A 12,090-nucleotide genomic window follows, 5' to 3' on the forward strand; every position below is an offset into this window, starting at 1 on the left:
ATAAGAGTGGTGTTTAAAAATTCAGTCCCTCTATCACTCCTGATTCTATCTATCACAGTAGATTGTTCATTTTGCAAGCGTTTAAAAAGCTTAATCAGGTGAGGTGCAGTTTGATCTTTTGAAGAGAGAAAGATGACCCAAGTAAATCGAGAAAAGTCATCTATAACAACAAGAGCATATCTCATTCCCCCTATGCTTCTTACTGGTATAGGACCAAATAGGTCCATGTGAAGTAAGTCTAAACATTTGGAAGAAGACATACACCCTTTATTTTTAAAAGTTGCTCTCACCTGCTTTCCTAGTTGACAAGCAGGACAAACTTTGTCTTTTATAAAATCTCCTTCGGGCAGACCAGAAACCAAATCATGCTTCCTCAAGTTAAAAATGGACTTAAAATTTAGATGATTTAACCGCTTATGCCACAACCAATGTTTATCATGATGAGCAGTAAGACAAGTAGGTGAAGAAATATGTGAGCAAGACCAGTTTACCTTGTAGGTGTTTAGGTCTCGTACACCGGTCATAAGAGTCTCACCTTTGTCATTTTTTATGAGGCAAGTGTGTTTGTGAAACTCGACCGAATGATCATTGTCACATAGTTGACTAATACTTATCAAATTATAGCATAGTTTGTCAACAAGTAACACATCTTTAATAATGATGTTACCATGGATGATCTTACCCTTACCCACGGTTTTACCTTTGGAGTTGTCTCCAAAGCTGATCTTTGGTCCTTTGCACAACACCACTTCTGTTAGAAGTTCTGGATTCCCTGTCATGTGTCGTGAGCAACCGCTATCTAAATACCAGGTAGTGTCCTTGATAGAAGTGGTTTTCTCACCCGTTTGGACTTTTAGTACCTGCAAAGAGTGAAGAACTTTTGGTACCCATATCTAGTAGGGTCCAGGTCGGATTAGCCCTTTCGGGACCCACACCTGGAACACCCTTACAGGTTTGCCCGTGTGTGTGTCCAGAAATCTGTGCGGTCGATAGGCAGTAAATGTGTGTGCTTGTGAGGTTGCTGTGTGCTGCTTGCCTTTTTTATTTTCATCAGTTAGCCTGTACCTCTTTTGAACTGGCCTGCAATTAAAGTACTGGTAAGGCTTCTCCTTTGACCATCTTTTCTTAGAGTAGTTAGACTCATTCCATGGCCTTTTGAAATTAGATTGGTTTCCCTTTCTTCTTTCATTAGGTTTTGGTTTGATCCAAGTTCCTCTTTGATTAGAGGTCTGGGGATCCACATATCCCAGCCCTCTATGCTTAGAGCTTCGTTCGTTCGATACTTTCTGATTTTTGTCAAAGCTGCACTTATCGTGTTCATATATCGTGCTGGACCTGACAAATCTTATTTTGTTAAGATTGCCTTTGTCCAGGCTTGACTGAATACAGGATTCCATAGACTGTTCATTTGTTCCAAACCCTAGACCGGTTTTATCATGTACCGGTCTTTGGATTTCTTGAATCTTGTCAATGGTTACCGAAGATTTATTCCAAGCCTTAATGGTTTCAAGTAGTTTTTTATTCTCAATCAAGGTAGCTTGGAATACTCTTTTCAAGGTGTCGTTCTCAGTAGCCAGCAGACTTAGCTTGACCTTAAGACCATCAAGCTCTTTTTGCTGCATGCAGCTTGATTTGCTTGACTTATCTTTTAGGTCAGCTCTTTCTGCCTTTACTTCCTCGAACTCCTTGGATAATGCTTTGTATTCATTAGCCATTTCGTGTAAAGCAGTAACTAAATCACTGTGAGTAAATTCAGGTGAGCCAAAGTCAAATACCTCCTCAGCTTCTTCTTCGATGTCGGCCATAAGGCATTCCACTTTTTCATCATCGCTGTCATCTGAAGAGCTTCCGGTATTGGAGTTGTCAGAGTCAGACTCAGCCCACTTGTTTTTGCTTTCGTCTGCTACTAGAACCCTTTGGTCTCTTCCTTTTCTAAACGTCTTTTTATCCTCCTTACCCCTTCTTCTTTCGGAGAATTGCTTCTGATCATTGTTCTTAGGCTTGGTGCAGTCTGCAATGAAGTGGCCAAATTTTTTGACAAAGAGTGTCATGGCTTCATTGCTGATTTGCTCAGCTGATCTCTTTGGAGCTTCCTCGACCGGTGGACATATCACGGTTGAGGTTAAGGCCTTGGTTGGTTGAGAAGTAGATGGTTCATCTTCTGTTCTCATGTTGAGCTCGAACTCATAGGCTTTGAGATCTGCAAAGAGATCATGCAGTTCAACCTTGCTCAAGTCTTTTGACTCTCTCATGGCCACTGTCTTGATCTCCCATTCTTTGGGCAGAGCTCTCATAACCTTCACAGCAATTTCACGGTTAGTATAAGTTTTACCTAAAGCAATAAGATCACAGATGATACTACTGAACCGTTCATCAAATTCAGCCATGGTTTCCCCTGGCTTCATTTTGGCGTTGTCATATTTTTGAATGGCCAGAGTGAGCTTGTTTTCCTTTGTCTGGTCATTCCCTTCACACAGCTGAGTGAGCTTCTCCCAAATCTCCTTTGCTGTGGAACATGACTTGATTTTGCTGAACATATTCTTGTCCAGTGTTTTGTATAGGATGTCCCGGGCCACATTGTCAAGATTGGCCTTCTTTTTGTCCTCAGTGGTCCACTCAGCTCTTGGTTTCTCAATCATTTGTCCTGCACCATCGGCTAGAGCTGGGTTGACCTTCATAATTTTGATAGGACCGTCTGTTATGACATATAGCATGTCATCATCCTGTGCTGCAAGATGTGCCTGCATGCGAATTTTCCAATCATCATACTCTTCTTTAGAAAACATAGGAATTCTGTTGAAAGAAGTCATGATTTGAAAACTTCAGATCAGCAGTTGAGAAAAGAACCCGCTTTGATACCACTTGTTGGGATCGGTTCAGAGGGTAGAGGGGGGTGAATACACTCTGAAACTTTTCTTCTTCTTCTTTAAAATGATCAAGTGAGGTTTAGTTCACTTAATCAGTTTTCTCAACTTCTAAAACGTTTTGAACAACTTAAATAGTGCGGAAATAGTTCAGAGGTTTTAGTGATGCAAAGTTTATAATGCAATGTATGAGCAGGATGTAAGATAAATGGCAGTAAATGCTAAAGCACGATTTTATGGAAGTTCGAAGGCTTAATCCTTCTACGTCTCCCCTTCTTCCACTTAGGAAGGAATTCACTAGAAGACTTTGGTTATTACAACGTCTTGTAATACACCCACTTCAGACTTAGGACTTATCCAATGCCTAATCCGAAACTCCTAGATTTACACAGATAAGATTCTCAGTTCTTATCAGACTGGTGGAAGCTTTCAGAGCAGCTTCAAGTCTCTTCAACACTGAGTATAGTTGAGTTGAGCTTCTCAAACTGCAGAGCGGTCGAGAGGCTTGAAAACCCTAGGATGATCCTTGACGATCAGATATGTGAGCTGTAGGCGAGGGTTTATTTGAGCAGCAGATGAATGATCTTGTAAGTGTGCTCAAGTATATCAGATGAGGACTTCTGATATTAGTCAAGTGATTGAAATTTTTCTGAGTTGCTTGTCTCTCTTCGTTGTCTCGTATCACTTGTTGTTGTTCTTGTTGTTTTTCTCTTTTTGAGCAATCTTCCCTTTATATAGGTCAATCATCAACGTCTTTATTTTGAACGTTCTGATGCTGCATTGAATGCACATTTAATGCTCATAAATGCATTGATGATTCTGCATGAGGATCGTACACTGCAGACAACTTCCAGGGTCCAAAACTGGAATAAACGGTCGAATGCTTTATCTGCAGTCATTCTGTGTTTTTGCCATTTTGGTACAACCTGTTGTCTTGATTTGCAGGAGTCAACAAATCTTCTGAAACGCCGGTTCTGCTTTTAATAAAAGATCCTGCAAAGAACATCTTGTCACAGGTACTTGTCTCGAGATATCTAGATAGGCAGTTGGCATTCTACCGGTAGAGATATTTGTCCTCTGCTGGTTTGAATAACCAGTCGATAAGCTTGTGACTTCAACCGGTCGAGAGATAAAGGCGGTTGACAAGCTTCCGGTAGATAGATTTATCCTCTGCTGGTTTTGATAGCCAGTCGATAGGCTTGTGACTTCAGCCGGTCGAGAGCAAAGGCGGTTGACAAGCTTCCGGTAGAAGTTGTAGTAGATTCCTGAAATACAATGGTTGGCAGCACATTCCTATACAATGAGTTGTTGTTTGTTATCACCAAAATATCGGATTCAACACATTGGGAAAGCTACATGCACTAGATTTACAAACAGACTAGAACTCGATTCAGGTAAAAGTGATTTTCTTTTAACTCTTAAAGTTGTAAATCTATCAATTCATAAAACTTTTCAATGCGATAATAGTGAATATTTATCCTTGTTTTAGTATTCGTAAAGAGTGCGTATATTTTTATAAATCAATAATAATAATAATAATAATAAAATTTTAAAAAAAGACAAATATAATTGGTTGCTAATTTCTGCAGTCTCACAGAATTTATTGCTTGCTAATTCATATGTCAAAAATAATTTTATGAAGTTGGTGTTCAAGATACATTAACTCTATTAAAAAAAAAAATCAGATGATAAAAAAATGAGAAAATTGAAGCAATTTTTCTTAACATAGGTTAAAAAAAATGAATTTGATGGATAAAAAATCAGGTAAAAGTGATTTTTTTAAAACTCTTAAAGTTGTAAATCTATCAATTCATAAAACTTTTCAATGCGATAATAATGAATATTTATCCTTGTTTTACTATTCGTCAAGACTGCATATATTTTTATAAATCAATAATAATAATAATATTTTTAAAAAATATATATATATATATAATTTTATTGGGCCTATTTTCAATTTCAAATTTGTGCTATTAAAACAACGGCCCGTGTTACCAATCTTAATCTTATCTTAATTAAATCCTAAACCAATAAAAAAACCTCCAACATCATCTTATCGTCTTGTCTTGCGTCTGTCATCGTTCTGATTTCCCTTGCCGCGTAACTTTTCACACAAACGGGCGAGAATTCGATTCAGGTAAAAAAAAAAAATTATTTAGTTTCTCGTTTTTCTCTTCTGTTTATTTGCGAAAATGGATTTATAATTCTGCTAATTATTTGGAAATTTTCTACTAAAATCATTGGGAAAGTTACATGTACTAGATTATTATTGTTGATCGAATTATGCCCTAGAAATTTTGGTTTCGATTGGTCTGAAAAAAATCAGTCTGTTCGGTTTTTGGAAATTCTATTAACATTGGGAAAGTTACATGTACTAGATTATTATGGTTGATCGAATTATGCCCTAGAAAGTTTGGTTTCGATCGGTCTTAAAAAAATCAGTCTGTTCGGTTTTTGCGAGCCATTCCTCACCCCTACTTGATTGAATTGCAGGCTCTACTGGATTGTAAAAAGCACTTGAAGTACCTCAATACCCCAAAGCATTGCGTCTTTGACAATTGCAGTGGTGCTTTTGTAAGTTGCCTTTATTCGTCTCTTCCTCTTACGTGTTATAGTTATTTGCCTTTTCATGTTATGACGGGTTTCTTCACTTTTAGGACTCCAGTAATTGATAAACATGCAATTCAAATCCTATCCGCTCAGCTACAATAGAAGCCTCAGACAGAGCGGCAGAGATGACAATTATGTCGACTACATACCCGTCGCCAAGCGCCGTGCAATGGTGGCTCTAACCATTCCCAAATGCGTGGGAAAGTCGAAGCCGAAACTTACCAAACCAAGTTTACTGGCCACAGTTTCTTCTCTACGCAAGAAACAACCACTGAAGATTAAACAAAAGGAACAAACTATACTGCAGGAAAAGGAGATAATCGAACATCTACCGGACAGGAAAACTTTGATGTCTGTTTGGGAGCTGGCGAAAGGCATTGTTTATACGGAGCCCTTGTTGACTGGCTGGAAGCCACCCTTACGGTTTCGGAGGATGCCTAAGAAGGCTTGTGATGCCATTAGGAAGCAGTGGCACATTCTTGTTGATGGAGATTATCTTCCACCGACCATTAAGAATTTCAAAGATATGAGGTTTCCAGGACCAATATTACAGAAGTTAAAGTCCAAGGGAATTGTGCAACCAACTCCTATCCAAGTTCAGGGGCTTCCGGTTGTTTTTGTCTGGGAGGGATATGATAGGGATCGCTTCTACTGGATCTGGGAAGAAGTTAGTCTTTGTGTTGCCACTTGTTATGACGGCTTTGCAAGAGGAAGTGATGATGCCAATTGCTTCCGGAGAAGGGCCGTTTGGATTGATTATCTGTCCTTCCAGAGATCTTGCCAGACAAACTTATGAAGTTGTGGAACAGTTTCTTGAACCGATGAGAGAGGCTGGTTACCCCAAATTGCGAACTTTGCTTTGCATTGGTGGGGTTGATATGAAATCCCAACTTGACGTAGTAAAAGAGGGAGTTCACATTGTAGTTGCTACACCAGGAAGGCTTAAAGATATGTTGGCAAAGAAGAAAATGAAACTTGACGCGTGCAGGTATATTTTCTTCTCCCGAATTCATCTTGTGATTCTTTTAAATCTCTTGACTGATTCTAGTATATAAAATCGTTCAACCCTTGGTTATGCTGTTTTCCTATTGTAAAATACATTCAACGCGCCCTTTCATGAATTTGATCCTATGCTATGATGTTCAGCCTCAGGTACCAAATCCAATTGTGTACCTTGATCTTGGCAATTGGACCCGAGCAAGTTTTGAAGTAGAACCATTTAAATATTGTCCAGTTTGATTTGTTTATTGTTTGAGTGATTTGGACCAAAAGTTATCTTTTGGATTTCTGACGATGAAATCTTAACATGTGAGACGAATCCACGCGTTTCTTGTTTGGTTTTTTCTTTAACCATAAGTCTACGAATGTAGTTTTAGTTTCTATTTTTGGGAGTTAATTCTGATTGTGATTTACGTTAAATCATGGTTGGGTGCCGATATTCTGGGATCTGTGTGTTTGTGAAATTACTTTTCAGTCTATGAGCATTAGTCTAATTCACGAGTATTTTGGTCATTTAAGTTGTACACGGTTGGTCGTAGTTGCGTTCACTTTGGTCTGTCACGAGCGAGATCAGGATCTTACTTTGCTACATTTTCAAGAAATGTTTTCGTAGCGATATTTTTATTTTCAGAACTATATAACGTGGTTGCCATAGCTTTGTGGTTGTACATTTAAAAAGGGAGAAGAAGTTAGATTACATTACCTGTTCGAGTGACAACAAGAATGAAAATTGCGTTTCATCTTTGAAGTAGACCGATTTGAGTACTGATAGTGTAATAATGTGTTTACTTTGCTTCTTTAACTCTTGTAGCCATGTCTGAATGCTTTCAAGTACATATTTTATTTTCTATAAATGCCTTACGTTTATCATACAAACATTGGAATTTTATCTGAACTGGCCGCTCGGTATTTTGCAGATACCTAACTTTGGATGAGGCAGATCGCCTAGTTGACATGGGCTTTGAAGATGACATTAGAGAAATTTTCGATCACTTCAAAACGCAAAGACAGACACTACTGTTTTCAGCCACAATGCCCGTGAAGATCCAAAATTTTGCTCGTAGCGCTCTTGTAAAGCCGGTAACCGTGAATGTTGGAAGGGCCGGAGCAGCTAATCTTGATGTGATCCAAGAAGTGGAGTACGTGAAGCAAGAAGCGAAGATGGTTTATCTTCTCGAATGCTTGCAGAAGACCGCACCACCTGTTTTGGTGTTCAGTGAGAATAAAGCGGATGTAGGTGACATTCAAGAGTATCTTCTTCTGAAGGGAGTAGATGCAGTAGCAGTTCATGGAGGGATGGATCAAGAAGAGAGAGAATACGCCATCACGGCCTTAAAACTGGAAAAAAAGACGTTTTAGTAGCTACAGATGTGATTTCCAAAGGTCTCGATTTTCCGGACGTTCAGCATGTCATCAACTACGATATGCCTGCAGAAATAGAAAACTATGTACATCGAATCGGAAGGACCGGAAGACGTGGCAAAACAGGAATTGCAACGACTTTTATCAACAAGAGCCAGAGCGAGACCACTCTTCTCGATTTGAAGCTTCTATTGGAAGAAGCGAAGCAAAGAGTGCCTCCGGTTCTTTCCGAGCTCAAGGATCCAACAGAAGATGTGGAGGCGAGTGGAGCGAAGGGATGTGTTTACTGTGGTGGGCTGGGTCACCGGATCGGTGATTGCCCCAAGCTGGAGAATCAAAGAAGCATGCAAATTGCTAGTTTAAGAAGTTATTATTCCGGATCAAGCGGTTATCTAGGAGAGATCTGATTTACTCTTATGGATGTATTTAAAATTTGTGAAACTGTGTGTTTGACTTGATGGTATGCATGATTCATTGAATGGTGTGTATCAGTACATATATCTATCTACTTCTATTTCTATTTCCAGTTGCATTTTAGGAGACATCATAATTGTTGTAAACTTGTAATTAGTTTGTCCTTGACTGCTTTAAATATTATCACAATCATGATCATTAGTAATTCATCAAATATGATTTGTTTAGTTTAATTCACGTCTTATGTGGCCTCTTTCATTTCCCGTTTGGTTGTGTTTTTCTTGCTTATTTGCAGATTGCATGGTGTCGTAGTGTGTGGTAGGAACTAGGATGTCCATTGCGCTATATCAATTTCAAGCCAGACTAAACATGTCCTATAAGATATCTGTAATGCAATCTGAAATCGAAATTTAAATAAGCCAGAATTGAAAATAACTGGAATCAATTTTTTTAAAATTTTTTTTTTTTTCCTACAGTTATATAACTAAATAAGTTATTTAATGAAACGAAGTAACAAAAAGCATAAATATAATATTATTAGATCGGATTCAACTGGACCGGATCAAATTCTTTCAAGAAATCCATTCCACTTCAGCATTGATGTTTGATTCAAATCAATTAGAAAAAAATATTAAACAAGTTCTGGAATAATGAATATGACAGTGTAACCGATACAATGGGCATCAATATATTCTTTGATATTGATTATCTACGCATTGCAAGATCTATGGGTGATTACGGTGCGATTTGGATGGTATTTTCGTAAAATTCAAATCGAATTGCTATGTACGGTTCAATTTCAAATATAGTTTCTAATGCGTTTTTTCATATAAAAGTATATATGTGGTTTGGGACGATTTCGGGCATTTGGACGATTGTTTTTGGGAGAAAGACGCTCACCAAACTAACGATGTGCATTCTGATTAGTGTCTAATACAAAAGGGCCGATACACTTAATTTTTCGAAAGAAAAATATAAAAATTATTTAATTTTTTTTTACTGGATTGATTATCTTTTAATATTTTACTCTCATTAATCAAGTTGAATATACTTATGTAAATTGATTAATGTGATGATTTAAAATAAATAAATAATCTCAGTGCTTAGAGTTCCGCTTAATTATTTTGTAGGACAAATAATATTTGATTTAGCACTTGACGATTTAAAACGCTATGCATGAACATGATCAGTTATGATAAATTATGTGACATAATTATTACATGATCACATGCATGTATTATTGTGTTTATTTGATTATGCAATTTGGTGACATATTTTATATTAGACACGATTTTTTGAATTTTTTGTATTTATTTATGATCCAACAGTTGGAATTATTTTTGTCGGCTTACCTAAATTAATTGATTGTACATGAACTGCTTTCTAATAAATAACCCAATAAAGTGATGAATTAATTATTAGTTTTCAAAATATTAAAATAAATTGATATGATCCACCTTATGTGGTAATAATAAAAACCATTAAAGAAGCCCAGGCTATTTATTATATAAATATTTTTTATAAATATTTCTTGAGTCCAATAGTACATACGAAACATATTAAGCCCAGCTCATTTGGTGACAATTAATTAAATTACATTGGGCTTTTGTTCAAATTTAATAATTTACTAGCGATCGAGACACACACACATCACAATGATTTAAAATAAATAAATAATCTCGGTGCTGAAGTCCCGCTTAATTATTTTGTAGGACAAAATAATAGTTGATTTAGCACTTGATGATTTAAAACGCTATGCTTGATCAGTTATGATAAATTATGTAACATAATTATTACATGACATGCATGTATTATTGTGTTTATTTGATTATGCAATTTGGTGACATATTTTATATTAGACACGATTTATTGAATTTATTGTATTTATTTATGATCTTACTGTTGAAATTATTTTTGTCGGCTTACATAAATTAATTAATTGTACATGGAGTGATATCTAATAAATAACCCAATAAAGTGATGATTAATTATTAATTTCTAAAGTATTAAAATAAATTGGTATGATCCACCTTATGTATAGAAACTCAGCCCAATTACGTCTTTTATGATGACTGGAAGAGTACTGCTTAGATTATATATATATATATATACACACACACACACACACACATATTTTATATTTTTATCCTGGTTTTTATCTCAGACAAGAATAAGGTGGTCGATTCGCTATTATCTTGGAAAAATCATAACTCTGAAGTTAAATCAATCCATTGATTCAGGTATATTTTACTATTATTTATTTTCTTTTAATTCGACATGAATTTTGGCTATTAATGTGAATATTTAGTTTCAATCACAATTGTTATTATATATCTAACACTTACAATTTGATTATCATATATGATCAAATTTAATAAATTATTTGTTAAATAAATTATGTTACCTTTTCCCAATGGTTATATATATACATATATTATATATATCTATATATATATAAATAAATATTAGCTTTGTTTTCACAATTTTTAATTTAGTTGATCCGTTAAAAAATATTAGCCAACCTCGTGATTATATAACAAAATTATCTTGCTTCTTGTACCGGTTTCTCTTGGAAAAAATTCTCTACTGTGGAGATAGAAATAACATAGGATACTGTGCATTGAAATGAGCATGATTTCAATATTTCATGTGTGTAATTAATTAATTAATTAACAAACCTAGATAAGTTCATTCGAAAAATATTTTATGTTTGAAAAAAGTGTATATTTAAAACATATTGTCATCATTAATATTTATTTTGTAAAATTTTGTTTTTTGTTAACAAATATTTATTTATTTTTACTAAGTATACTTTAAATTTTTACAATTAAACTTTCGCATTTTAATTACATATAAACGAGACTTTTTATTATGTGTTTAAATTTTAAAAAATAATATTAATATGGTATGCGTTGAATTTTTATAAAACATTTTTATTTATAGCATTTAGGAAAAATATAAATTGATGAAGACCGGTTGATGAAGTCAAAAATAATGCTAGAATGAGCTTAGAAGGTCATTCCGTTAGTTTTGACGTTTAATTAAACGGATGGACCAATTGCGAAAAAACGACGAAAATCGAGGGACTAAATTGGGTCGATGTAAGAACGGATGACCAAATCAGGAATTCTAAAATGAGAAATCGAATTGGGAATTATCTCAACAAGTTTTAGTGGTTTTTGTTTTTATTTTTTCGCATAACTAAAACACGGTATCGGATATTAGTTGTCGGGGACGAGTTGTGCATCATTGGTTGGGCAGCTGAAAATTTCTATATATATATATACATACATATATACTTATATTTTGAAACAATTTTTTTGCCTAGCAGATTAAACATTTCTAGCTCCGCCCCTGATCTTGATTTTATTTTAGTATTTGTTTATGACATATTTTTATCTATCTTTAATTTTATATGTAGAAGTTGGTTTTTGTCTATGTTGCCCCATTTCGGGCACTTATTTTGTTGGGATGATCTTGGCTTTATTTTAGTATTTGTTTATGACATATTTTTATCTATCTTTAATTTTATATGTAGAAGTCGGTTTTGTCTATGTTGCCCCATTCGGGCATGTAACGCCCCCAACCCCGCCTTTTTTTTTTTTTTTTTTTTTGCATTTTAGAGTTCACATGAACATCTCAAATGCAAAAAAAAAACAAGGGCCGTTGGATGCATCACATGGGCAGTGCTCATTTGCGTTAGCATAGACAGACCCGTAGAAGTCATGTTATTTATACTATCATATTTATCGATAAAAAATATATGAATGTTAAGCTTTAAGGCCGCCAATTTTTTTAATACTCGTCTCAGGTCTTAAAAAACAAAGGTCCGACAGTGATT

At 35.5% G+C, this 12,090-nt stretch overlaps 1 pseudogene; it reads left to right on the plus strand.

The window, feature by feature from the left end:
- Nucleotides 1-4,890: 4,890 nt before the first annotated feature.
- LOC140866104 (DEAD-box ATP-dependent RNA helicase 35-like) lies at nt 4,891-8,425 on the plus strand (annotated as a pseudogene).
- The last annotated feature ends 3,665 nt before the right edge of the window (nt 8,426-12,090 follow it).

Source organism: Henckelia pumila, chromosome 4, assembly GCF_033568475.1.
Source record: "Henckelia pumila isolate YLH828 chromosome 4, ASM3356847v2, whole genome shotgun sequence".
Classification (NCBI taxonomy): domain Eukaryota; kingdom Viridiplantae; phylum Streptophyta; class Magnoliopsida; order Lamiales; family Gesneriaceae; genus Henckelia; species Henckelia pumila.